Source organism: Nelumbo lutea, chromosome 4 (genome assembly GCF_056320005.1).
Source record: "Nelumbo lutea isolate HS-2025 chromosome 4, American lotus-T2T, whole genome shotgun sequence".
Taxonomy (NCBI): domain Eukaryota; kingdom Viridiplantae; phylum Streptophyta; class Magnoliopsida; order Proteales; family Nelumbonaceae; genus Nelumbo; species Nelumbo lutea.
Window position 1 is genome coordinate 5,372,388 of NC_142687.1, and position 27,108 is coordinate 5,399,495.

At 42.6% G+C, this 27,108-nt stretch overlaps 1 long non-coding RNA gene across 1 annotated transcript; it reads right to left on the reverse strand.

The window, feature by feature from the left end:
• Positions 1-2,129: 2,129 nt before the first annotated feature.
• LOC148853544 (uncharacterized) lies at positions 2,130-2,739 on the reverse strand. The gene is made up of 2 exons (XR_016095060.1): positions 2,634-2,739; positions 2,130-2,402 (listed from the first exon to the last, which is right to left on the reverse strand). It is a non-coding gene; the product is annotated as an uncharacterized LOC148853544 (long non-coding RNA).
• Positions 2,740-27,108: the final 24,369 nt, after the last annotated feature.

The following is a 27,108-nucleotide window of genomic DNA, read 5'->3' on the forward strand; positions in this document are numbered from 1 at the left end:
AAATGGGCCTTATGTCCACCCCTCAACCTGAATTCCCCGAGGCCCAATATCAATCTTATAGGACCACAGGCTCTTTCTCTCCATCTCTCTCTCTCTCTCTCTTTTCTAATAAAACCACAGGCTCTTTCTGTGACAAAGTTAGTGGGCCTCATGTGTATCATTGTCCGTCCCATCCCAGATTCTTTATATTTGTCTCTTATTTTTCCTAAATTACCTTAAGTAGAACCGCTGCTTAGGAATGGTAATGGAGCGGGGATCATAATCCCCGTTTTCAATTTTCCTTAGGGATAAATTTTGTCATCTATCCCTGATTCCTGACAGAGATGGATTTCCTGTAGGGATCCAAATCTCCGAAATTTTTTATATATAACAGTATTTATTTTAAAAATAAAATTACTTAAAATAAATAAATATTTTTTAAATATATTTTAATATATATAATATAAATAATATAATATATATATATATAATTGGGGTCGGGATGGGGGCAGGAACCTCAATCCCCATCCCTATCCCTGTCCTTGCCCCGCCTAAACAACCCCATCCTCAACTCCATCAGATCGGGGAAATCAGGTCCCCATAGGGATGGAGAAAATTGCGATCCTATCAAACCTAGATAATTCACAAACCCAAAAATAGGACTAGGTCATACACTGGATTGACCCATTACTCCAAATTCTCATACTTAGAAGGTTTCTAAAAACCGAAAAGAATAAAATATCATGGCCCTAGCAGTTCAACCGTTCAGCACAATTAACGCAGAAGAATCAACGATTGTTAAAACTGTTTGTTCTTAGTTTGAGAGACAGGACAAGTGGAGTCTGTTTATTTTATGGTCGGTAACATACGAACATTTCATTTTGGTGTGACGACGAGTTGGACTTAAGACACATGTCTGCTTGATTAATGGATTTATTTATTTATTTGATTCTATGATCAGAGGACCCCCAACTCCCCACCTTTTGATGACAAATTAATCCCTTAATTAGGAAGTAATTAACCGGCTCTGGTATGCAAGAAACAAAAATTTTATTCTTGTTTTTTTCAGAAATTCCTGCTTTAAACAAGAATTTTATTTCTTGTTCTTCAGGAGTAATAGATACCTTTGGCAAATTGTTTTTTGAGAACAATTTTTTGTTCTATAAAAATGGAAATAGCGTTTAGATAATGAAACTATTTCTTTATCCATTTTGCAAATTCACCTACATTAAGTCTAAAATTAACCATAAAAAACATGTCATTGTCATAGCGGTGTCTTTGTGTCGTCACCACCTAATCCTTGATCACTTGAGGATTAAAACAAAACATACAAACAATAAAACAAAAGCTCAATATGTCATAATGCAACAACACTCCAAGCAGTAATGGCTATAAATCGATCCCTATTTCATGCATTTAGTTCTTTTCGCACTTCAACTTGTCTACTACTATCATGGGGTATGAATTGGTCTACCCAAATGAAATCACTTTTTTATGCCTACTTGTAAAAAAACTCTATTATTAAATATTCAAAATTTTAAAGTCAATGGTCAATAAATTAAAAACTGCAGTGGTTTTGGTTTCTCTTAATAGGGTATGCAGTGGCAATTTCATAATTATGGCAACCATTAGCCCAAACCATCCTAATTAAGCTAGGCATATTTTTTACCATCTCTCCCCAAGGAAAAAAAAAATGAAAAATATAATTTTCCTAAGAGCTTGTCTTGGTGTTCTTTTTGTAAATCCCGATTTTCTTCTATTAATTATCTCTCTAATCTACCACTATCTTCTACTCTCTTCTCCTCCAACAATATCCAACAATATCAAATCTAGTGATGTAGGATGAACCCCATAGATACTTATAACCTTTCACCCCACCAAATCTCATCTCCTGATTTCATAATTTTTTATGTTACTTTACAACTTAGAATTTTCATCCTTATGCAAGACAGACTCGAAACTACACCAAACTAGGTCAAGCATTTACATCCATCTAGGGCAAATTACCTACAACGTTTCATTGAAAAATTCCAATCATAGATGGAATTTGATGTCCACATCACTACTATGGTCAAGCATTTTACATCCATCTTGAATTACTACTATATCCCATTAAATGTGGAGTCCAAGGCAATTCATTGTAAAAGATGTTGATCAATCAAACAGAGTATCAATGCTTCACTGAGAATAAGTAACAGAATAACAAAGAGAAGTCATCACCATCAAGCAATTCTGAACAACTTTGGCATCAATCACCTCTTGGTAACAAGCCAAACATAACTTGTAAATGATTGGGTTTGCGGTGGGAGCAAAAACATATATAAGAAATTCCAGAAAACATATATAAAAGAAAAACTATCATCTTCTTCCGCCTCCTCTTCCTAAATTTGTTCCCCCTCCAACGCCCCCCGACGGTGTGCAAGCTTCATCAAATTTGACTCAGAGAAAGAACATTACGTCAGCCAGGGAAGAAGAGAATTTGAGCAAGAAAATTGGTCTAATGGCAATGTTAGTAAGATGAGTGATGAGATTTCAATTTCACACGGAGGAGATAACATTAACTGTTGTAATAGACTTTGTTCATGTGGTGGGAGCAAATAACGATTTCAAAGGTGAATCCGGTCGGAGTTTAAAACAGATGCCAAAAACCATACCTGTTGACGCTCGCCGGTGTGTTCCGCTCGCGTCCGGTTGGATCCAAGCCGAGATCCTCCTTCCTCTAAGATTTGTAGGAGCAAGTTTTGGAGTTCATTGTCAAATGAAAGGTTAGTAGGGTTTACTATTGTTTAGTGTAACGTTTTAAAAAACGACCTGGAAACGGAACCGTTTTGGACACCGGTTTCTGGGTCAATGGTTCAACCGTTCGATTCAAATGGATGGCCCATTCTGACAGCAAAATTAAAAAAAATAAAAAAATAAAAGAATGGTCAAAAACCGTTGAATGGGTTGATGAATCGACGGTTCGACCGCCCAGGTAAACGGTTTGTTGACTTTTTCAATGGTTTTTGACCAGATTCTGGGTTTTGGGTAAAACAGAACCGGTTGCCTAGATGGTTCTCAGGCCGAATGGTCCAACTGTCTGGGTCAATGGCGGTTTGAAAACGTTGGTTTAGTGTGAAAAATCAAAAACACCCCTTCTCTCACGTGGATGTCCATCACACGTGTTCAAAAATATGGATTAACGTAGTGGGAACCGTGCGTTCCTTGGGAACGTGTTCTTTGGGAGCATCGATTTTTCACTCCAAAAGAATGGTTTTTTTTTTTTTTTATTGTACCAAACATGTTTCTTCTCTATCAGAACATTGGGATCATGCGAAACGTTCTTAGGGAACGCTACCAAATAGGGCCTAAGAGTCACTTCTAAAAAGTAAAATCACAACAATTTAAATTTTAAACCAAGGTTTTTAAAACTGGACCAGATAGGAAAGCATTCTGAGTGGGATTGTTTGCTCTGACAAAAAATTAAAAAACTAAAAAAAGACCAAAAACTATTGTCCAAGTCAATAATTTGATGGTTCGATCGCCCAGGTTAGTGGTTCACTGACCAAATCAATGGTTTTTGGCCATAAAAAAGTTTTAGGGTAAAATGGGATCGGTTCCTACGAGTGAGTAAAAAAACCGAAAAACAGAACTGACCGATTCTTAACAGTTAGTTTGGTTTCGATTCAATTTTATATATATTTATGAATATTATATATATTATATATTATTTATTATTTAAAATATAATATTATATATATATTAATATTTTTTAGTGTATATTTATATATATTATAAAAACTAAAAATCAACAAATCAAACCGATGGTTAACAGAACCAATCAACCGATTAACCGATTAGTTTCAATTGGATTTTAGTTATCAATTTTCCAAAAACCAGTACTACAAATCCGGTTCAAAAAAATACCCCACGGCAAACCGTGAACAATCCTAGGCCGTTCCCAGTCCAACCGTCTGCTCTGGTCAGAATTTGAAAACCATGATTTAAACCCTCGAAGCTACAAAGCATGAAGCCAAAACCTAAAAATCTATAAGCGGTAATCCATAGTTTCTACTTTTTCACAAAGCCGATTTTTTAATTTATATACTTCATGCTTTATGGTTTATACTAAGGAAAAAGTAAAAATTAGGTTATGTGCTTTTGGGCTTTAAAGGCACTAATCTTGAAGCTTATCCAAAAGCATCCTAAATATATAAAACAGTATCTTTTTTAATTAGCAACCTCTGTAGCAGAAGTCGTGTAGATCAAAGCCCAACCACAAAATAATGGATCCAGGTCATCTATGAAAAAAATATAATAATAATAATAATAATAATAATAATAATAATAATAATAATAATAATAATAATAATAATAATAATAATAATAAAAAGATGAAAAAATACAAATGGAGGAAATAAGGGAGTCTTCGATTTTTGGATGAGTCGGGATTCTTTTATTGGGCAAATTTCACAAGATCACAGTTTCCTAACGAAGTAACGAGACAAAAGTTTCAGTAGATTCCATGTGACAGACAGTTCTCCAAATTACAATAACAAAAGACAAAATGTTCCATCTGTTTTTTATTTAATTAATTTGGATTGAAACTGTTACATTCTTGGTGCTCCTTAATTAATGTGCATTTAGCTCCTTATTGCTTCAGATTTACAAAAAGAAACTATCAGAACGAATTCTCGTAGCAAATCAGGCTTATCAAATTTACAATTCATTAGATTGGAAATAGAAATCATTTACGATTTTCATTTGGTTCGATGTCTCAAAATTTTCGAGCTAGCCAAATATGTGAAACACACGCTAGAGGGAGTGTCCAACCGCCCATCGCCTCCTAGCCACTCATTGTCCCCATTGATTCATAACAAGCTCTTATACTAAAATCTTTGCAAAAACTTGAAGGTACATCAACACAGATTAGTTTTATTTTCTTATAAGCGTATTATTTTGTAGGTTGGGACTTGGGACTTAGGATGTGTTGTGTGTAGCAGATGAATTAAGAAACTAATAGAAATGGAATAAATTAATCATTAATGGCACAGCATCGTCTTTGCTCGAAAGAAAAACTTCAAGAATCAAGATTCGCATCTCATGGTAGGTGGCTTTGACTGTGGAAGTAACTTCAAGTTTGTCTGTATCTAATATTTTAAGAGAGGTCAAGAACAAAAGGCGTTCAAAGGTGACAGAAGGGAGGTAGTACGTAGAGGACATTAGGCTGGGAGTCTAAAATCTGACGCTTGAGTCCTTGACAACAACCACAACTACTGATAGATGCGAGGCCAACGTCGGCCTCGCGCGCAATATGGCCTCTGGTTGTGGTCGTGGAGACGCTCACATGAGTGCTTAGAAGTTGGTAACAAAGCTGCTGCTGGGAAAGGGCCTGAGCCCTGTCTCGCCAGGTTGGACTCTGAGCCTGAGCCTGACCTGAGGTGATTGATGTATTGTAAATTGTAAATAATACAAACAACAGAGCGTCCGCTCTATATCTGCGTGATACCTGTCAGCTCCTATCCAGGCCAAAATTTTTTGATCAGACTCGGTTTCCCACCCACTCTTATCCATTTACATATTAGTTTTTACTCTCTGCTTTTAAATGGTGTAAGAATTCCTTATCCACAAAAGTAGAGAAAGAAACAAAGAATATGCCACCGATATAGCCATACAGTATCCAATTATTTTTATGCCCGAGCATCAGCATTTCCTGTGAAAATGTAAGTAATATCTCTCAGAATATCCTTTTCTGATCATTATCGTTAATTGCGCATGTCTGACTATCAATACTGCAAGTCTACAACTGCATCTGCACTCCAAATATTCATCTTTACTCAATTCTAAAGGAGCTCCGATGTCCTACCAGTAAATTCTGCATGCATCATCTAGCCATATACTCTAAGGGTATTTTTATTTTTTTTTGTTGGATCCCAATATTGAGTGGGGAAAGTTGGGAATTATTCTTTTTTTTTCAGATTTGTGTTAGATTTACAAAAATTTTATTTTTTCAATTTATCCCATAAGTGATATTCATCTCCTAGGTGGATAAATAATTTTTCTATCTAAGAAGAAATTGTCAATCCTTGGATGGAACAAAATGATCCCTTTAATAATTGTTTTTTATGACTAAAAGAGTTATTTTCTTATTTTCTTGAGAAATAAAAGAACATGGATAAATACACTCACCTGCCTACCCTATAAGTATTTCCCAAAAAACACATACCCTGGTAGATGCAGGTACATGGATAAATTCATACTGAGATGTTCTCAATATACATCTGGATGCCTTGCTTGCAGATCCATGATGGAACATTTATCTTTTAGAGGCGTTCTTTTTTTGGATTTTGAGAGGGGGAAAGTTGGTCAATGGGATTTTGATTTTCATTTATCAAAAACCCCATGTCCTAGGTGGCTAAATAACTTTTCCACTTGTGAGAAAAGTTGCCAACACTTGAATAAGAAAAAAATGTATCTTTTAGTATTAGACTTTTATGACTAAAATGGTCATTGCCTTATTTACAAAGGAAATAAAAGAACATGGGTAAATGCACTTATTCGGATAAATCTTTCTTGGGAAACACTTACCTGGGTAAATACATTTACCCGGATAAATAACTTATCAAAAAGTGAACCGAACCTTAATGACTATCAAGGTGTTTGGTTCCATTTAAGTTTATTCAGTAAATGTTTATTGGCGGTGCCACATAGGTGCCATCTCAACATTTTCTCTCTCTTGCTCTTCTACATGCATCAAAAATGTAAAAAGTGAATTTTGGTTTTTGTGCATGCCAGCCATTTGTGGAAGTTATGTTTTAAAGCTTCCACAAACGACTAGGAATTTATTCACTGTTACGATGATATGGTGCCTAATTGTTATAAACGGTTGTAATTATTGTATTTTTCAGTTTTACCAATAAATAAACTACAAACGTTTATTCAATAAACATAAACGGAACCAAAAACACACTATGTCAAATAATTTTGATAATAAGATTATAGTGATTGCTATATTGGGTGATAGGATTCATAGTTCAACCAGGGGTTGGATTTTTTTTTTTTTTGTTTGATAATTGGTCAAAACGCTTTTAGCATATTTTTTTAGATATCATATATTTCCAGCTTCATAGTAGAGCCCTAGCGCGGTCGCAGGATCATGTGATGAACTTGGCTGTTTATAAAAAATAACATGGGCTGTAATGGAATCCGGATTTCCTGCACTTGTTTGGTGTATGCCATGATGCATTTCCAATAAGATTGTAACACGTCACGTTTTAAATATATAAACTGATGGTTTGCTTCTTTAAAAGTAAAAAACACGAAAAATAAATCCTTTCCTTTCCTAACGCCCTCTCCCTATCCTTTTTTTTTTATTTTTTGGTTCTTCTACTCTCTATCTCCATCCTCTATTCCTCCCTAACCAATGAACCAGAACAGTCACGTTTTAAATATATAAACTGATGGTTTGCTTCTTTAAAAGTAAAAAACACAAAAAATAAATCCTTTCCTTTCCTAACGCCCTCTCCCTATCCTTTTTTTTTTTTTGGTTCTTCTACTCTCTTTCTCCATCCTCTATTCCTCCCTAACCAATGAACCAGAACAGCCATAGCAACAAAGCTACCGAAAGTCTGAAGCTGATCAGTTCATTAGCAAACCGAACTGTACACAGTCAAAATAACAAATACAGGGTAGCCTAAAACACCTTGATTAACACCTCGATTGTGGAAAAAAACTCAATCAATCCAATAAAATCCCCCGGTTACTTAAGTTAAATAGAAACATATATGAAATACTTGTATAAGTATTTTCCACATAGAAATAACCCAAAAGATTATTTACGAATTAATAAGATAGAAATAAAATCTTCAAACCTATTTTGGAAAGAGCGGCCAACAACAGATCAAAGTTTAAAACATTTATTAAAAACCAAGGAAGACATTATAGAATAGATCGATCACCTCATATATGAAAAAATGGTTAGAAAAAATAAGAAAAAGAAAAGGAAAAGTAAGTCAAGAGTTGAGAAATGAAATGGTGCATCAAGAAGCGAAACTTTTCTAAAGAAATTAATAAGTTATTCATGAATCGTTTTGAAAAATAATGGATGGGGATCCGTCCTCTCATATTTGAGGCTATTTATGATCTCTGGTCCCTGCCTAATAGATGTGAAAGGAGCGATGAGACTTTCCAACGCTACTTAACAGTTTAAAATAAAATTCCTACCCCTTGTCAATGCTTGAAGATGAAAGGGCGGACTGCAATCATTGATGGCATTTGCACAGCGCACAGCTATGAGGTTTGGTATGCAAGAGTTACCTGTTCTCTCCTAATTCTCGAATTGGCTTTTTTTCTAATTTTTCTGTTTTATTAATTTATTATTATAAAAATATAATAGGCCATTTAAATCTCATTAGGAGCGTTATACAAAGCATGACGTGTTACAATCTCATTGTGAGTGCATCACGACACACACCAAACGAGTGCAGAAAATCCGACCTCGTTTGAATGTTTCTTATGCATAATATGTTTACCATGAATATGGTGTAGAAGAACGATTTTAATCAATATTTTTTTAATTAAAAGGACAAACAAAGAATTAAGTAAGATAAGGTGTCATGCCGAGAAAGCTCCAAAAACAGCGCAGAATGTTTTGTCCAAACAGCCAAGGGTTTTTCGGTAGAACTTTCCTAAATTTGTTTCACACAGGCAGTAGCATTTCCTCATACGTTTAGTTTGATGGAAATTAAGACTTCAGACAAGGAAAAAAACAAAAAAGAAGTTGATGGATAAATCTTTGATGCCGGAAAGAAAGGGTATGGTACAGTAAGAGCTTTAATCAATCATTCAATCAACACCTCCTGCGAATTATATGAATATAATTTTACTAACTTATTAAACTTGGATTAAATTTTTAATTTTTAAAATAAAATTTTATTAACCTACAAAAACCTAGCCTGGCCAGTCCATTATTGTCATGTGGTATTTCGACGGCATTTCCGTATTAATTTGGTTGTCCAATATGACACTGCGTACGTTTTTAATATACTTTTTTATTTTTAGTTTTGTGTTAAGGGTGGCCACGAGTCAAGTCTTCACGAGTTATTCGAGCTCCTCTTGATTGGGTTTCAATCAATTTGCTTCAAGCTGAGTTTGAGTCCAATTTAAGTTCCTTTATTAATTGAACTGAATTCAAGCATAATAAAGCTCGGCTCATAAGGCTCGCGAGCCGAGCTCGAATAGCTATATAATAATAATAATAGTAATAGTAATAATAATAAAATAATATTTTTATTTTTATATCTAATAATAACTAATTATTATAATTTTTAGTTTTTTAAATATCAAATAAAAAATATTTTTATATATAATTTTTTATTTTTATAAAATATTTTTCTCAAATCAAACTGAGCTCAAGCTCAAGGTTCTAGCTCAAACCGAGCTCAAGCTCGAGTTCGAGCGTCATATTGCCTTGGTGAGCTGAGCTTGACTAATTAGCTATTCGGCTCGGCTCGGCTCGGCTTGAATCTACCCCTATTTTTTGCTACAATGTATTTAATATAGTTATTTTAGTTATGGAAAAAAGTGTATTGTTTGAAGCAATAATGAAATAGAATGTTATGAGTTTTATGTAAAAACATCACTTTAATTTTTAGATTTTCAATATGAATATTTATATGATGTTCGGCAAGTCTTTTTAGGAAGTTCTTTCAACAGCTTAGACGACTAAAAGATACATTGAGGTTTTAAGGTCTTATCTTTAAAGATCTAGACCATTTGATAAGCATCTAGTCTACCATGATATGCCAAGCTGTTAAATGAAAGACTTTAGGCACAAAAACACAGGCAGCTTCATTTGAAGCTTCCAAGTTTTTGGCCATTTTAGTGCATATGTCTTTTTAGCTTCTTGTCTTTCATTGCTAAATGGGGAAAGGCTAAACTTTGGTCTTCTATGCTTTGAAAAGCCTGAAAAACCATACAAAAATACTTGCCAAACACCCCTTAATTTGTAGGATTGAGACACCAAGGTGCCAAACACCCAATTAAAAAAGTTGGTTGGATAATAGGTTTTCTAGTCTAAATAATTGGGTGGGGGGTGGGGGGGGAAGGGACAGTGCTTAGTATGCTAATATATATATATATATATATAATTGCATGGGTCGAAATTCAAAGGAATGACTCTTCTGTCTTGCTTTGTCTTGCTTTCAATGGAGGCAATCGTCCCATATATATACAATTACATTATGATCAAAGTAGCAACTCTAGAAAATAGCGACTTCCTAAAACAATGCCTTCCTAAAACTCTATCTTCCTAAAAATCCATATGCACAATATTAGCAACTTCAACTTCCTAAAATAGCACCTTCCTAAATACAATATTAGTAACTTCCTAAACACAATATTAGCAACTTCTTAAAACAATATCTTTCTAAATATATACAATATCTATAATATCTCCATTACTCCCCCTCAAGTTGGAGCATGTAGGTCACGTATGCCCAACTTGCAAAAAAGAAAATCGAACTGTCGTCAGCCAAGTGCCTTTGTCAAAATATCTGCCAACTGATTGTAAGTCCGTACATGAGTAATCTCAATAGTCCGGGCATGCCAGGCATCACGAACAAAGTGACAATCAACCTATATATGTTTGGTGCGCTCATGAAACACCGGATTAGCTGCAATATACATAGCGACACAACTATCACAATGCAATTTCATAGGTTTGGGATGTTCCACTCCAAGATCATGAAGGACACTCTTCAACCATTTCAATTCACACGTCGCGGCAGCCAGAGACCTGTACTCTGCTTCTGCAGATGACCATGAGACGGTATGTTGCTTCTTGGTTTTCCAAGAAATAGGAGACCGTCCAAGAATTACAAAGTACGCAGTTAAAGAGCGCCGTGTCTAAGGACAACTGGCCCAGTCGGAGTCACAATAAGCATATAATATGAGATCACTGTTGACGCTCAAGATGATTCCCTGTCCTGGATTTCATTTTAAGTGTCGGACCACCCGTAGAGCTGCATCCCAATGTTGTTGTCGTGGTTGTTGCATAAATTGAGCCAATATATGCACAAAATAGCAAATTTCAGGTCGTGTTATAGTAAGATAAATTAATCTCCCTACCAAACGTCTATTTTTTTCTGAGTCATCCAGGAAGTTCCTGTCGGCCAGTGCAAGTCGATGATTTTGTTCCATGGGCAGATGGGTTGGTTTAGCCCCCAACAATCCTGTTTCAGAAATAATATCTAGTGCATATTTTCGTTGGCAAAGATAGATGCTCTCATCTCCTCTGGCGACTTCGATACCAAGAAAATACTTTAGTGTCCCAAGATCCTTCATGTGAAAGCACCGAATCAGATATTGTTTGAATTGATGTATCATCTTCCCATTGTTTCCTCCCACGACAAGATCGTCCACATACACCAAAACACATAGTGTAGCTCTGTTTTTATAGTAAGTGAATAAAGAATAGTCTGAATGTGATTGAGTAAAACCATACATCTTCAACGCCGTACCTAATTTGGCAAACCAATTTCAGGGTGCCTGTCACAATCCGTACAAAGATTTGCGTAGATGAGATACTTTCCCTGAATGTGTAGATGAAAAACCGGGCGACAATTGCATATACACCTCTTCCGCCAGGTCACCATGCAAAAAGGCATTATGCATGTCCATCTGATGAAGCTCCCACTTTCGTGTCACTACTACAACCAAGAACAACCGAACAGTCACCATCTTTGCCACAGATGCGAAAGTCTCATTATAGTCTATCCTGGCCTTCTGGTTGTTCCCTAAAATCACCAATCTTGCCTTGTGTCTTTCAATCGTTCCATTTGAATTATACTTGGTCTTGTATACCCATTTGCACCCGATCGCTTGCTTCTCGGGGGGCAACGGTTCAAGGGTCCAGGTCCCATTACGCTCAAGAGTTTCAATTTCTTCCTTCATGGCTTGTCTCCAATGTAACTCATGGATTGCTTCTGAAAAATATGTGGGATCTTTCCCTGTAGTTATAGCTGCCAAAAACTGTCTATGTCTCAAAGAAAAGTTAGTACAGGTCACGTAACGTGTAATAGGATAGGACGCACCTGAGGAAAGGTATGATGTGGCATGATCCGCGGGGGGGTCGTTAATGTGCTGCGCTGTGTGGCATATATAGTCATTCAGCTTCTCAGGAGGACGCCTTTACCTACATCCTCGACCAAAGTTTTCACCTTCAATGTTGCTTTCCAATTTCACGTTGCCCTCTCTCTGTTCATTAAGATCTTCACCACTCCCCCTTGCTTCCGGAGTCAGATCTTCTTCAGGAGTTGATGCATCATTGTTCGCCTCATGGTCATCGAAGAATTATGCATCATTATTACAGACAGACGGTTGCTTGGACACATCGGGGTTAAGGGATTCAGAAACAACAACTTTATAAGGAAAAATATGTTCAGAAAATATAACATCACGAGATACAAAGAACTCATTTGTATCTAAGTCATAGAATCTCCATCCTTTCTTACCGAAAGGGTACCCAACAAATATGCACCTTCGACTTTGAGAACCAGACTTGTCTTTGTCATGCCCCTGATAATGAGCATGAAATAAACACCAAAAAACACGAATATATTTGTAAGTTGGTTCCTTCCCAAATAGTAATTCCCATGGACTCTTTCTATCAAGTAAAGAAGTTGGAGTACGATTAATCAGGTACCCAGCAGTCAACACACATTCACCCCAAAAACTCACCGGTAAATTTGCTTGAAAACGCAAAGCACGTAAAACATTCAGAATGTGTTGATGCTTGTGTTCCACCGTGTCGTTTTGCTGAGGTGTCCCTACACAAGATGTTTGTTGAATGATGCCATGAATATTACAGTAATTACTCAAGGCTACAATTTCTGACCCGTTATCACTTCTTATCACCCTAACCTTACTGTCGAATTGGGTCATTACCATGGCACAAAATTTCACAATGTTAGTACTAACTTCATTCTTTTCTGCCATTAAATAAATCCACATTGCCCATGAGTAATCATCAACGATGGTCAGGAAATATATAGCACCACATGAAACAGGAATACGATATGGTCCCCAAACATCACAATGAATTAAGGCAAAAGGTGCAAAAGCTTTATTAGAACTTAGAGGAAACACATCACGAGTTTGTTTAGCTCTTAAACAAATATCACACAACTCAATGGATGTTTCTTGACTAGCAAGTTTATTTTTAATAGTAGGAAGTAAACTAACAACTTGTTTTGAGGGATGTCCCATTCGCTTGTGCCACAGCTCATATGAATCCACCTTTGCCAACCTGCATGCACTTGTCCTTGCCACATAACGTCAAAGATAGACCCCATCACACTTCTCACCCACACCAATCACTGTCCTCGAAGTGGGGTCCTGCATCACACAAAATTTGTCAGAAAACGTGATTGTACATTTTAATTCATCAATAAATCAAAACACATATTCAAATTGCAATTCAAGTTGGGAACATATAAAACATGTTTTAAGTTCAATCCTTTCCCAAGTTGTACTTCTCCTTCTTGCAACGCCATCAATTCTTTCCATCAGGAAGTCCAACGGCACAAGGAGTAATTTCATGCACATTCTTCAACAGCTCCAAATTCCCGGTCATATTATGAGAACACCCTGAATCAATCAACCACATTTTCTTACCCGTCAATTTTTTTTTTAAGTGGATTCCTTATGAGAATTGATCATCGCCATTAATGTTGCCAATTATCATCATGTCTGGGAAAACCAGCTTTATTGCTGGTCCGTATAGTCGCAGCAGTGGTGTTGGTGCCACAGCTTCCTGGTGTTTGGACAGCATTGGCCGCCGCTGAACCAGTTCCCGTGCCTTGACCTCCTCGTCCTCCATGACCACCAGAGCAACCTCTTTTGCCTGCAAACCACCAATCTGGGTAGCCTATAAGCTGGAAGCGTTTGAGTACCTCATGTCCAATTTTCCCATAGTGAGAGCACATCTTTTCGTCCTTGTTCTGAGATTTGGTTCTATTTCCAGTTTACACAACAAATCCTACTAGCCTCTGCTCGTTCTTCACATGCTCAAGCCACCATTTTGTGTCGTTCTTCTTGCATAATTATTGCATGTATTCGGTTCAAAGAAGGTAAAGGTTCTATACTCAAAATATTCAATCTAATAGTGCCATAAACTGCATTGTCAAGACCCATGAGGAATTGATGAATTTTTTCCTTTTCCCGCTCCAACGACAGCTCGGTCGTCACTCCACACTTGCATCCACCACACGTGCATTTTGGGTTCTTCACATACCCAGCCGACTCCTCTCACATGGTCTTCATCTTTCCATAATATGCGGGTACAGTCATACCTTCTTGTTTGCAATTGGCCAAGTCGCTCTTCAATTGGTGAATCCACAGATCATTCCCGATGGCAAACCGTTCTCGAAGATCCTCCCACAGTTCCTTTGTTGTCTCCATATAGGAAATCATAGATCGGAGCCCTGGTTCTATGGTATTGAATATCCATGCTACCAACATGGAATTCACACTATACCAATCTTCCAATTCACCGGCATCATCACCAGGTTTCGTCACATTTGCTTCAAGGAAAGCTAATTTCTTCTTTGCCCGGAACGCGTTCTTCACAGCTTTGGCCCATTCATCATAGTTATCCCCTTTCAAGACAATAGGGGTCACGACCAAGTCAGGGTTGTCCTGCGAACCAAGGTAATAAGGAGATTTCGAATCAGCCATAGTGTAAGTATGACTCTGATACCATAAAGAATAATTGCGTAGGTCGAAATTCAAAGGAATGACTCTTTTGTCTTGCTTTCAATGGAGGCAACCGCCCCATATATATACAATTACATCATGATCAAAGTAGCAACTCTAGAAAATAGCAACTTCCTAAAACAATGCCTTCCTAAAACTCTATCTTCCTAAAAATCCATATGAACAATATTAGCAACTTCAACTTCCTAAAATAGCACCTTCCTAAATACAATATTAATAACTTCCTAAACACAATATTAGCAACTTCTTAAAACAATATCTTTCTAAACATATACAATATCTACAATATCTCCATTATATATATACATATATATATTATAAGCATGATAAAGTATTTGTTTTGTATTATGTACTTTACACTTTTTGCTTTTACACTTAAAAGTATCAAAAATCCTAAAAGTACGAAATCGGTTTTTTATACTTTGTGCTCGTAGCAAAATTAGACTTTCATTTTCGTGCAAACGGATGGTGTGACCACCCTTCCATTAACCTCTCAACCCTACCTCCACTTACCATTGCTAGAGTCGGATGGCCATCACCGGTCTCAAACCCCAAAACCACTAGAAACCGTCACCAGAAGTACAAACGGATGTGATTTTTTCAAACATAAAATGGTACTTCTGTTTTGTAAAGCAGACTTTTCAAATTTTTTTTTTACCCAAACAGTTTTTAAAACAAAAATACCAAAGTAAATTTATTTTATGTACTTTATACTTTGATGTTTTCAAAAATATAAAAATAAAAGTAAAAATCTATCCAAACAACGCCCATAATTCCATAACTATCAAAATGCCCTTTGTTTAACAACTTTTTATAGCTTTCTCAACTAAAACATGGTTCTTTAATACAAGCATGACATGAAAGTCATATGGTGCATCTCACACATCAATATGGGAGTCCAGATCTCTTGCACGTGGCCACATACACTCCCTATCAGATTGTGACATGTATCGTTACACAAATTAAAGGATTTATAAGTACCCCCGCTTATTTAATATACCATTTTTTCAAATTTTAAAATTCATTAGAATAAGAAAGTACAACAATCAGAGCGAAATGTTGAGAAGAAGAGAAACCCTTCTTCTTCTTCAGAGGTTTCCTTCAATTGCCAGTTTTGTTGTTTTGCAGGCCGATGGCCAGGCCTTCATCAAGTAGGAGTCATTCATACGCTCCCCATTATACTTATGAAAGGTGAGCTTGTAGACTCAAACATGATTTGGTGATGATGTTGCATCCTGCAATTGAGAGTGTAAGAAGATGTGCAGGAGATCCGAAGTCCCAATATGGATTAAATTATAATGTTTGTATTTGGTGATGACCATACAATCAACAATAGATAGTAAAAGTACATATACCCATGAATCATGTAACCAGTGCTAGAGCCTTCAATGGTTCAAGTCTGATTTGGGATAGTGTATACCGGCCTTACTACACTTATTAAATTGGAACAATGAGAATGATAAAAAACTGAACAAATTATTAATCGGGATCGTAGGGTCTGATCAGATTATACTTGGCACCTATAATTATCAATGATATATAATAATAATTTAGAAATTCATTTGGATAAAATAAACTTAATACAATTAAAACTAAAATACTAAACTATTTATATGTCGATAAAATGTGTTTTTAACCATAATTATCTTATGTATTGTTTGTGAATTCTTCAGAATCAGAATTGATATAGCGTTTGTTTGGCATTGATGCCGTTGCTCCAAAAAATGGTGATACATCAGCGTCACATCGGAAAAATGATTCTTCAGGAAACGTCTATTTGTTTGGAACCATTTTTTCACAAAAAAAAAAAAACGGTGCTCCAAACCATGTCTTGGAAATCGAGAAGGCGTTGTTTGGAGCAATGCTACAGTTGACATTTTCTCATATTGGTGTTCGTTGCTGTCAACGAGAACATGATGTGGTAGTGACATGGACTTCCTATAATGGGTATGAATGCTGAAAACAAATATAAAGCATTGGTACCAAACAAAAGTGTTGCTATTGCTCAAGGAAACATCCAACCTGGCAGCAACGTTTCCAAACAAAAAAAAGAAAGCGGTGCTTCCAATCCACACATCAGCAGAGAAAATGATCTAATGATGTATCTACAACATTGATGCCAAACATATAGTGTCTGTTTGGCATTGATGTCGTTGTTCTAGAAAACGGTGACACATTAGTGCCATGTCAGAAAAAACGGTGCTCTAAGCCATGCCTTGGAAATAGAGAATGCATGGTTTGGAGCAACGCCAAATTTGGTGTTTTCTCATATTGTAGCTCGTTGTTGCCAATGAGAACATGATGTGGTTGTGATGTAGACTTCCTATAATGGGTAGCAATGTTGAAAACAAACATAGAGCACTGGTACCAAACATAAAGTATTGATGTTGCTCCAAAAAATGTCTTACCTAACAACAACGTTTCCAAACAATAAAAAAAAGACACCATTTTCCCAAAAAACGATACTTCTAACCCATACATCAGCAATACCGTATCTGACAAAATGGTGTTATATCTACAGCATCAATGCTAAACATATAGATACTGATGAAGGAAGATTTGGCCCGACCTCTCTATTACGTGACACGTGGCAGAAACAACAGCTCGGCAAAAGGGGCCAAGCCTAGGCGGGAACGAGGGGACACGAGCGGACTGAACTCCCTACCGGGGGCCCGAACTGACCCACCTTGTAACAGCTCGGGATACACTTCGCCAAACTGACCTTGTAACAGCTCGGGTTATACTTGCCAAACTTTGTAACAGCTCGGGTTATACTTCGCCGAACTGACTCACCTTGTAACAGCTCGGGATACACTTCGCCGAACTGACCCACCTTGTAACAGCTCGGGTTATACTTGCCAAACTTTGTAACAGCTCGGGATACACTTCGCCGAACTGACCCACCTTGTAACAGCTCGGGATACACTTCGTCGAACTGACCTGCCCTATAGATACCTCCGAGCTCAAGACCGCCTCGCTCAGCACTTCGCATCACTTGGCACCAAAACCAAACAAATCGTACCACGCCCGACACTAAGGAAATTCGTGCCCACGGACGCCGCGCCTGACTGACTTGGGATCTGACGTTTGGCGGTAGCACCCTAAACGGACACCTGCCACCGCCACTGACACCGCCATCTCCGGTTAGATGACGGTTAGGCAGTGACGATTCTGTCTCAGCAGAAAGGACGACGACCGAATTGACAAGCACCAGGGTAATCATACTTGACCTGACAAGGGCCCCGGGACGAGTGCACGAAGTGACTATAAGAGCCCCCTGCCCCCGACAACGGAGGTATGCAAACTTTGTGCTATCTGGTATTACCTAGCTTTTGAAGGATTCTAACTTGAGCTTCGGAGCCTCTACACCGGATTCCCCCCCGAAGCTTCTCCATCTCCTCCGTTTCAGGTTCCTTGCTACCTCGTTCGGAAGCAAGGCAGCGGACAGCTAAGACCGGCCAGATCGCGCTCCATCAATTGGCGTTGTCTCTGGGAAACGCTTCAAAAAGCCTCCCTCCAAACTTCGATAACCCCTTTTCCCCCAAAAAAAAACCCAACACTCATGGCCTTCTCCAGCAACACCGGACGTGGCACGGAGACAAACGCCACCAGGGAACAACTTCAAGTCCCCGTGGTGTGCATCGGACAGTTCACCATCCCCCTTTCGGCGGATGGGATCCCCAGCTTGAACACGCCACAAGCAGTGGCACCCGTAAACCCTCCTACCACAAGCATCCCCTTTCCTCTCCCCATTGAGACAACCTTCACTGAACCGGTTGCCGTCCCCCTGGCAGCTAGCCAAAACCGGTTGGAGGACCCGATGCAGTGCATGTGGGCAATGCAAGCCCAAATGCAACAGTTCCAACAGCACCAGCTTCACCAGCACCAAGTGCTGCACAACATCTCCCAGTATCACTATCAACAGCAGTTTCCCCAACTGCCACCGAACCAACCACTACTTCTGCCTCGCCACCCCGCTCCGAGGCCGGTCAAGGCCTCCCCGCAGGATGGGCTCTCCCACCAAGCGAAGGCCTCCCGGCCCCAGAACCACCCCAACAGCCAGGCCTCGTCCCAAGGCCGAAGAGATAAAAATGTCATCCCTGCCTCGCAACCCGCAGGCGGGTCGGGAACCTCGCCCGCGAGGTCGGCACCCCGGCGCTCCAAGCCCGAGCTCCCGCTCACCGAAAACCAATTCACGCCGCTAGCGGCAGACTACCAGCATTCCGGGTCCATCGAGCTCGGTAACACGGAGGCCAGCAGCACCAACACAAGGCCCGCTCAACGGCGAAGGCGCCGGCGAAGTCACCGAACCGCCACCCGTGCCTTGTCGGAATCCAGAGGCAAAGACACGAGCTCAGACGAGGTAGGGGCTCCCCCGGTTCTCTCGGTTCCTTCCCCCCTCGCATCAGAACTCCTGGCGGTCCCCTTACCTAGAGACTTCAAGCTCCCACCTCTGGACAATTAGACGGGCCCTTCGACCCCAATGACCACGTTGACGCCTTTTCAGTCCCAAATGCACCTCGCCAGGGCCAGCGAATCGTGCATGTGCGTGGCCTTTACCACCACCCTCAGGGGGGTAGCCCGCACTTGGTACAGGAACCTGGCCCCCGGGTCAATAAAGTGTTGGGCCCAGTTCGTGCAAGTCTTCACCACACACTTCGTCACCAGCCGACGGTGCCCCAGAACAGAGGAAAGCATCTTCGGAGTGGTCCAAAGAGAAGGAGAATCTATTCGGGGCTACATCAAGCGGTTCAACGAAGCATGCTTGCAGATACCGCGATTGGACCTTGCAGTGCAGCTCACGGCGGCCAAAAGAGGGGTGACGCACAAAGAATTCAAATGGCACATGGTGGCCAATTGGCCCGCAACCGTGGCCGAATTACTCAAACTCGCGGATAAGTTCATGAGGACAGAGGAAGAAATCAACAAACGAACCGAAGGCGGGAACGAGAAAAGAAAGAGAGAAGGCGAGCTCCCCAACCCGGTGAATTGGAAAAACCCGACTCGGGAGCCGAAGCCGAACCTGTCATTCCGGGCCCCCCTAGTAGTTCAGACGGACTACACGCCGTTAAACACAAGGCAGACAAAGATCTTAATGACGATCAAAGACGCTCCATACGTTAAGTGGCCACCTCGCCTAAAGGGAAATCCGAACGAGAGAAATAAGAATTTGTATTGTAGTTTCCATAGAGACCATGGTCATAGCACCGAACAGTGTAATAACCTCCGGGACGAGATAGAGGGGCTCATCCGTCGCGGATACTTGAGAAACTTTGTACAGCACAACAATAACAATAAAGCAGGTCGGCAAGGGGAGCACGAAAAGGATGCCCCCGAATCTAGCAATAGACCTACCGAACCGTTGCAGAAGCAGCCTCCGAAAGAGAGGCCAGTTCGGGGAACCATCCATGTAATAGTGGGAGGTTCGGTGGTAGCGGGGTTTAACTCGGCAGCAGCCCAGACTTCAGTTCGCAAAGCGGCCCTCAAAGAACGGAACCCCCCAAAGAGACCAAAGACCGAAGAACCAATCTTTTTCACGGAGGACGACGCGCGAGGAGTCCACTACCCCCATGATGACGCGCTTGTCATTAAACTAAGGATCAGCGACTTCGAGGTCAGGCGCGTACTCGTAGATTCGGGTAGCTCAGTGGACATCCTCTTCAAATCAGCATTTGACCAGCTGCAGTTACAGAGGAGCGAGCTGAAGCCCGCGAACACTCCCCTGGTGGGTTTCAGCGGAGAGGAAGTCAGGCCCCTCGAAAAAGTAACTGTCCCTGTGGAAGTCGGCACATGGCCTTGTGCGGTCAGACTCAACCATGATTTCCTGGTAGTCGCGACCCCCTCCCCATACAATGCCATAATAGGGCGGCCGATCATGCATATGCTACGGGCGGCGGTCTCCACCTACTGTTTGGCCATGAAGTTCCCTACGGACTTCGGTATAGGGGTAGCGCGGGGCGACCAGCTCGAGTCCCGCAAGTGCTACGTTGCCGCCCTGAAGGGAAAAACCAAGGCGGCCGACGACCTCGAACTGGAGCGGCCTGCGAAGCAAGGTGAGGAACGAGCTTCGCCCACGGAGGAAACTGTCGCAATCCCGACTTCAGCTACGGACCCAGCTCGCACACTAAGCATCGGAGCTTCCATCGAGGATCCCCTACGAGCCGAACTGTCAGACCCGTTAGACAGAAGAAACGCAACTTAGCCCCAGAACGCTGGAGAGCAGTCGACGAGGAGGTCAAGAAGCTCCTCGCAGCAAACTTCATAAGGGAAGTCCATTACCCGAGCTGGGTGGCCAACCCGGTGTTGGTAAAAAAGGCAAGCGGCAAGTGGCGCATTTGCGTCGACTATACCGACCTGAACCGAGCTTGCCCGAAAGATTGCTTCCCCCTCCCCAGAATTGACCGCCTAGTGGATGCGACCTCGGGAAACGAGTTACTAAGCTTCTTGGACGCCTACTCGGGCTACAACCAAGTTAGGATGGACCCATCCGATGAGGAAAAAACCAGCTTCATAACCGAGTTTGGCCTGTATTGCTACAAAGTCATGCCCTTCGGACTAAAAAATGCCGGAGTGACTTTCCAAAGACTTGTAAATAGGCTATTTCGGCCCCTGATTGGTACGAAGATAGAGTGCTATGTAGACGACATGGTCGTCAAGACTCAGTTTTCACAAGAGTTAATACAAGACTTAGATTCTGTTTTCCAAATCCTACGTCAGTTTAGCATGAAGTTGAACCCCAACAAGTGTGTCTTCGGTGTCACCTCGGGCAAGTTCCTAGGCTACATTGTCAATCGGCGCGGCATTGAGGCCAACCCGGACAAAATAAAAACCATTCTAGATATGAAACCACCTCGGAAAGTAAAAGAGGTTCAGAGGCTAAACGGCCGCATAGCCGCTTTAAGCCGCTTCTTGTCTAAGTCAGCAGACCGCTGCCAACCCTTCTTCAAGGCAATCAAAGGCAAAGGGTTCGAGTGGACCCTGGACTGCCAGTTCACGTTCGACGAACTGAAAGGTTACCTCGCTAGTGTGCCAACCTTAGCCCGGCCCGAGGTGGGCGAAGTCTTAGAACTGTACCTCTCGACAAGCGACGAGGCGGTCAGTTCGGTACTGATAAAAGAAACAGACCGGGTCCAACGACCCATCTATTATGTTAGTAAAATTTTGCAGGGAGCAGAGGCAAGGTACCCGGAGATAGAAAAACTAGCATACGCCCTATTAATAGCAGCTCGGAAACTCCACCCATACTTCTAGGCTCACACCGTCATTGTCCTAACTGACAAACCTCTTAGACAAGTTTTACTCAAACCCGAGGTCTCTGGTCGACTGTCAAAATGGGCCATCGAACTCAGCGAGTACGACCTCCAGTACAAACCGAGGACCGCTATCAAGGCCCAAGCTTTGGCAGATTTTATCGCCGACTGCACTTTCAGCCACAAAGCCCTACAGGTCGAGCCCGAGGTCCCTAATTCGGGCGAACCCGGAGCTCCTGAGCCCATAGAGTTCGAACCCCGTGAAGTAGCATCCAGTGTGGCATCTCTCCTGGTCAAGCAAATAGCGAACTGGGATGAGGAGCCCTGGATCCTTCACATGGACGGTTCCTCGAACCGGCAAGGCAGCGGAGCTGGAATAGTCTTGTGCGGCCCGGGCGGCACAAAATTAGAATACGCACTACGCTTTGAGTTCGCGGCATCCAACAACGAGGCAGAGTACAAAGCACTGATCGCCGGGCTGGACCTAGCGCGAAAGGTTAAGGCAAAACACTTGGTCATCTGCAGCGATTCTCAGCTCGTGGTGAACTAAGTTACCGGTGAGTACGAAGCATGCGATCTCTCCATGATCGCATATTTGGCCAAAGTAAAAGAAGCCCTGCTCAACTTCCGGTCACACATCATCAGGCAAATCCCGAGGTCAGAAAACATTGAGGCCGATGCCCTATCCCGGTTAGCCAGTACGAGTCACAACAATATGAGAACTGTGTACATAGAGAACTTACCTCGGCCTAGTATTCTCGGGGGGACAGAGGAGGTCGCTCTCGTCATAGAAGCAGAGCCGAGCTGGATCGATCCAGTCGCGAGCTTCTTGTTAGACGGAACCCTCCCTGCAGAACGCAATGCGGCCAAGAGGGTGCAGCACCAGGCGGCCAAATACGTCATAATAGACGAACTGTTATACCGACGGTCGTACACGCTCCCCTATTTGCGCTGCCTGCGACCTACCGAAGCCGAGTTCGTACTCCGCGACACTCATGAAGGCCTGTGCGGCGGACACTTGGGGGGCAGAAGCTGTCGAGCTCGTCAGAAAATGCGACAAGTGTCAGAAGCACGCTAACATCCACCATCAACCTGCCTCCGACCTCAAATACCTCGCCAGCCCGGGGCGCTTTGCACAATGGGGCATCGACCTCCTAGGGCCATTCCCACCAGCAACAGGTGGAAGAAAATTCTTAGTTGTTGCACTAGATTACTTTACGAAGTGGATAGAAGCCGAACCTCTAGCAACTGTTACGGGTCGAAACATACAGAACTTCTTTTGGAAGAACATAGTATGTCAGTTCGGGTTACCTCGGGTACTAATCTCCGACAATGGCAAACAGTTCGAGGATATCAAGTTCCAAGAGTGGTGCCAGAACATGTAGATTCGGAAAAATTTCACGTCAGTCGCGCATCCGCAGGCAAACGGTCAGACGGAAGTAATGAACAGAGCCATCTTGCACGGACTGAAAGCACGTCTGGATCGAGCTAAGGGATTGTGGGCCGAAGAGCTACCAAGTTTCTTATGGGCTCACCGAACTACCGAAAAAAGCAGCCACGGGAGAAACCCCCTTCAACCTCACCTACGGCACTGAAGCAGTGATCCCGGCGGAAATCGAAATTCCAACATTACGATTAAAAACATACAATGATCGGAGACGAGCTACGTACCAACCTCGACCTACTGGACGAGGTAAGGGACCTCGCGCACATCCGAACAGCGGCATACCAGCAGCAGGTAGCTCGCTACTACAATAGCAGAGTTAAGCAACGAAACTTCCGAGTCGGCGACCTGGTCCTTCGTAAGATTATGATGCCCGAACCCGGCATGGGCAAGCTTGGACCTAATTGGGAAGGGCCCTATATAATTAGAAAGAGCACTCGGGGGAACATACGAACTCAAAACTTTGGAAAGCAAACGAGTACTTCGAACGTGGAACATCGTGAACTTAAGGCGATACTACCTATAAACCACCAAGCGAAGTGGACGAAATCAAGCCCTATGTGCCACAAGGCAAGCCAAGAGGAACTTCGGCGTAGACAAACAAAGTGGAGCACATTATCAGCTCGGCAAAAAATCAGTTCGCGGCATAAAAAACCGCGGAAATTTAATAACCCGGCAAAGAAACAGTTCAAGAAAGATGAGCAAGGGGAAAAAGACTCCATTGCAAGAAACAGTACATTGGCAAAAAAAAAAAAATTACATGCCCGAAGCCACTTCTTCGCCATCGAAAGGCACTTCAACAACACCCGAAGGCCCTGCCTCTCCTTCAGAGTCCGTCTCGCCATCGGCAGCATTGGCCATCTCCTGAGTTATACGCGAAGTGGTTATGGCACTTACATCGAGGTCGGGGTACGTATTCCGGATCATCCACCGGCTCAACTTGAACCCCCTCCTGTAAGAGTCCACCATCAGATTGTCAAAACGCGGAGAGGCAATGTAATCTTCAACTACCTTCTTCTTGGCATCTTCAATGCCTTGGGAAAAAATCTGTGTTCTTTCCCTGATGTCCTTTTGAAGATATTCGACTTGATGCTGCAAATCCAACTTCAAATCCGCCATATGCTTGACAACTACCTCCATGGCCTCGGCGTCACGCTGAGACCTCGCCTGTCTGGCCAACGCGACGCGAGCAACCTCTTCAGCAGCGTAAGCAGCCGCCTCAGCAGCCCGGGTATTTGCCTATGCAGCACGGAAAGCTTCTTCAGCAGCATGAGCGGCAGCCTCAACAGCTCGCGCCTGTCGCGAGCTCCTCTCCACTTGTGCTGCCAAGGCATGAATTGAAGAATTCACCTATCAAAAGAAACAAGTGAGCAAATGACAGAAGAAGCAACAGAATAAAAAAGGAAGACGGAATCTAACTTACCACCATAGCATGTGTTACGGTGCGACAAGCAACCTGATTCAAGGGAAGATCGGTCCACGCCGCGACCTCCTCAGGGAAAGTAGCGTCCCTACTCTTCTGAAGAGCGTAGTTCGGCGACAACACGCTCCTAAACTCCCCTTGAGCTCCCGAGCCTGAGGGCCCAGCCCGCGTATGAGCAGACCCAGAGTGAGCAGGAGCACTTGAGTACGCAGGAGCGCCCGTATGAGTGGTCTCAGCGTAAGGCGCCCTGGCAGTCTCGTGCACCGGTAGAGTCACTTCGGGCTCCCTGGGCAGATCCTCCGGCGTATGGTCCGGGGCTTGGGGCTCCTCATCCAGGGGCAGCTCGGTACGAGTTCGCTTGGCGACCCGCTTCCTCCTCTTCATACCTTGGAACAAACACCCCCCACGAGTTCTCTCCGCATCCATCACACCTGCAGAAACGAGTTCGACATCAGAAAAAATGAAATAACAAAGCAAGCAAGAAACTGCATAGCTAGAAACCTACCCGAACTCAGGCCGGCTGCAGTAAGCTTGGCCTCCGTTAAGTAGTGGTGGCACTTTAAGCCTTGCCGTGCCCATTGCTAGAGACCCATCACCGTCTCTTTATCGAGAGTTATGCCCAAGTCAGGAGCGGCCTCACCCCACCCGTCTGAAAGGGCCATCCTTGTGCACTTCGCACGCCGAAGTAGTCCCGCTTCCAAGCCGGGACCTTATTAGGAAGATTGTGCAGAAGCTTAAAACCCTGGCGAGGAGAAAGGTAATATGCCCGTCTCCCCCCAGGAAGAGAACCCACCTGTCTCTTGAGCATCAAGATAGAGGAGAATATCTCTAAGTCTAAGGGGAAGTTCTGCTCGCAAAAAATGGAAACTGTCCCCACCAGGTTCCGAATAGAGTTCGGATGAAGCTGGCCAATGGTGACACCGAAGTGGTTTTATGACTTCGACGAGAAGGGGATGGAAAGGAAGTCGCAACCCTGCAGCGAGCTGCTCTCAAAAAATCACGATCTCGTCAGGACCGTGTTCCCAAGGAAAGCTACCTGAAGGAATAAAATATGTGTACCCCCACTATTTATAGCTACAGTAACCAAGAATCAACCGCGCAGACCGAAGACGATCCGACGACCCACGTTCTTACCGACCGCACAACCCTTAAGGTCGAGACGTGATTGGAGCACGTCTTTCCGAAAAAAGCGAAACGTCAGCACACGTCTTTTTGAAACCGACGTCACTTCGACACGCGTCTTTTCCGAAATTGACGCGCCACACGTCTCCTTGACAGTTGCTCGCGCACGTACAACAGTGGCGCGCCTTTTCGAAACGACCCGCTGTCATGTCCCAGCGGCGCGAATTGGTTTAAAATTTAAAACGCGCGCTGTCACAACCACCAGGGTTCTTGAGTAAGCACGTTTCCAACCTTCTCGGAAACCGAAAGAACCCTAGCAAAAGCATCTCGTGCAGTGAAGGTTCGAAGGACGGGACAAATCCACCTGCTACCTCGCGAAAACTCCCCGCACCATGGCAAGACCCCCGGCGCAAGGAGTGGGGGGCAATTGATGAAGGAAGATTTGGCCCGACCTCTCTATTACGTGACACGTGGCAGAAACAACAGCTCGGCAAAAGGGGCCAAGCCTAGGCGGGAACGAGGGGACACGAGCGGACTGAACTCCCTACCGGGGGCCCGAACTGACCCACCTTGTAACAACTCGGGATATACTTCGCCGAACTGACCTTGTAACAGCTCGGGTTATACTTGCCAAACTTCGTAACAGCTCGGGTTATACTTCGCCGAACTGACCCACCTTGTAACAGCTCGGGATACACTTCGCCGAACTGACCCACCTTGTAACAGCTCGGGTTATACTTGCCAAACTTTGTAACAGCTCGGGATACAGTTCGCCGAACTGACACACCTTGTAACAGCTCGGGATACACTTCGCCGAACTGACATGACCTATAGATACCTCCGAGCTCAAAACCACCTCGCTCAGCACTTCGCATCACTTGGCACCAAAACCAAACAAGTCGTACCACGCCCGACACTAAGGAAATTCGTGCCCACGGGCGCCGCGCCTGACTGACTTGGGATCTGACGTTTGGCGGTAGCACCCTAAACGGCCACCTGCCACCGCCACTGACACCGCCATCTCCGGTTAGATGACGGTTAGGCAGTGACGGTTCTGTCTCAGCAGAAAGGACGACGTCCGAATTGACAAGCACCAGGGTAATCATACTTGACCTGACAAGGGCCCTGGGATGAGT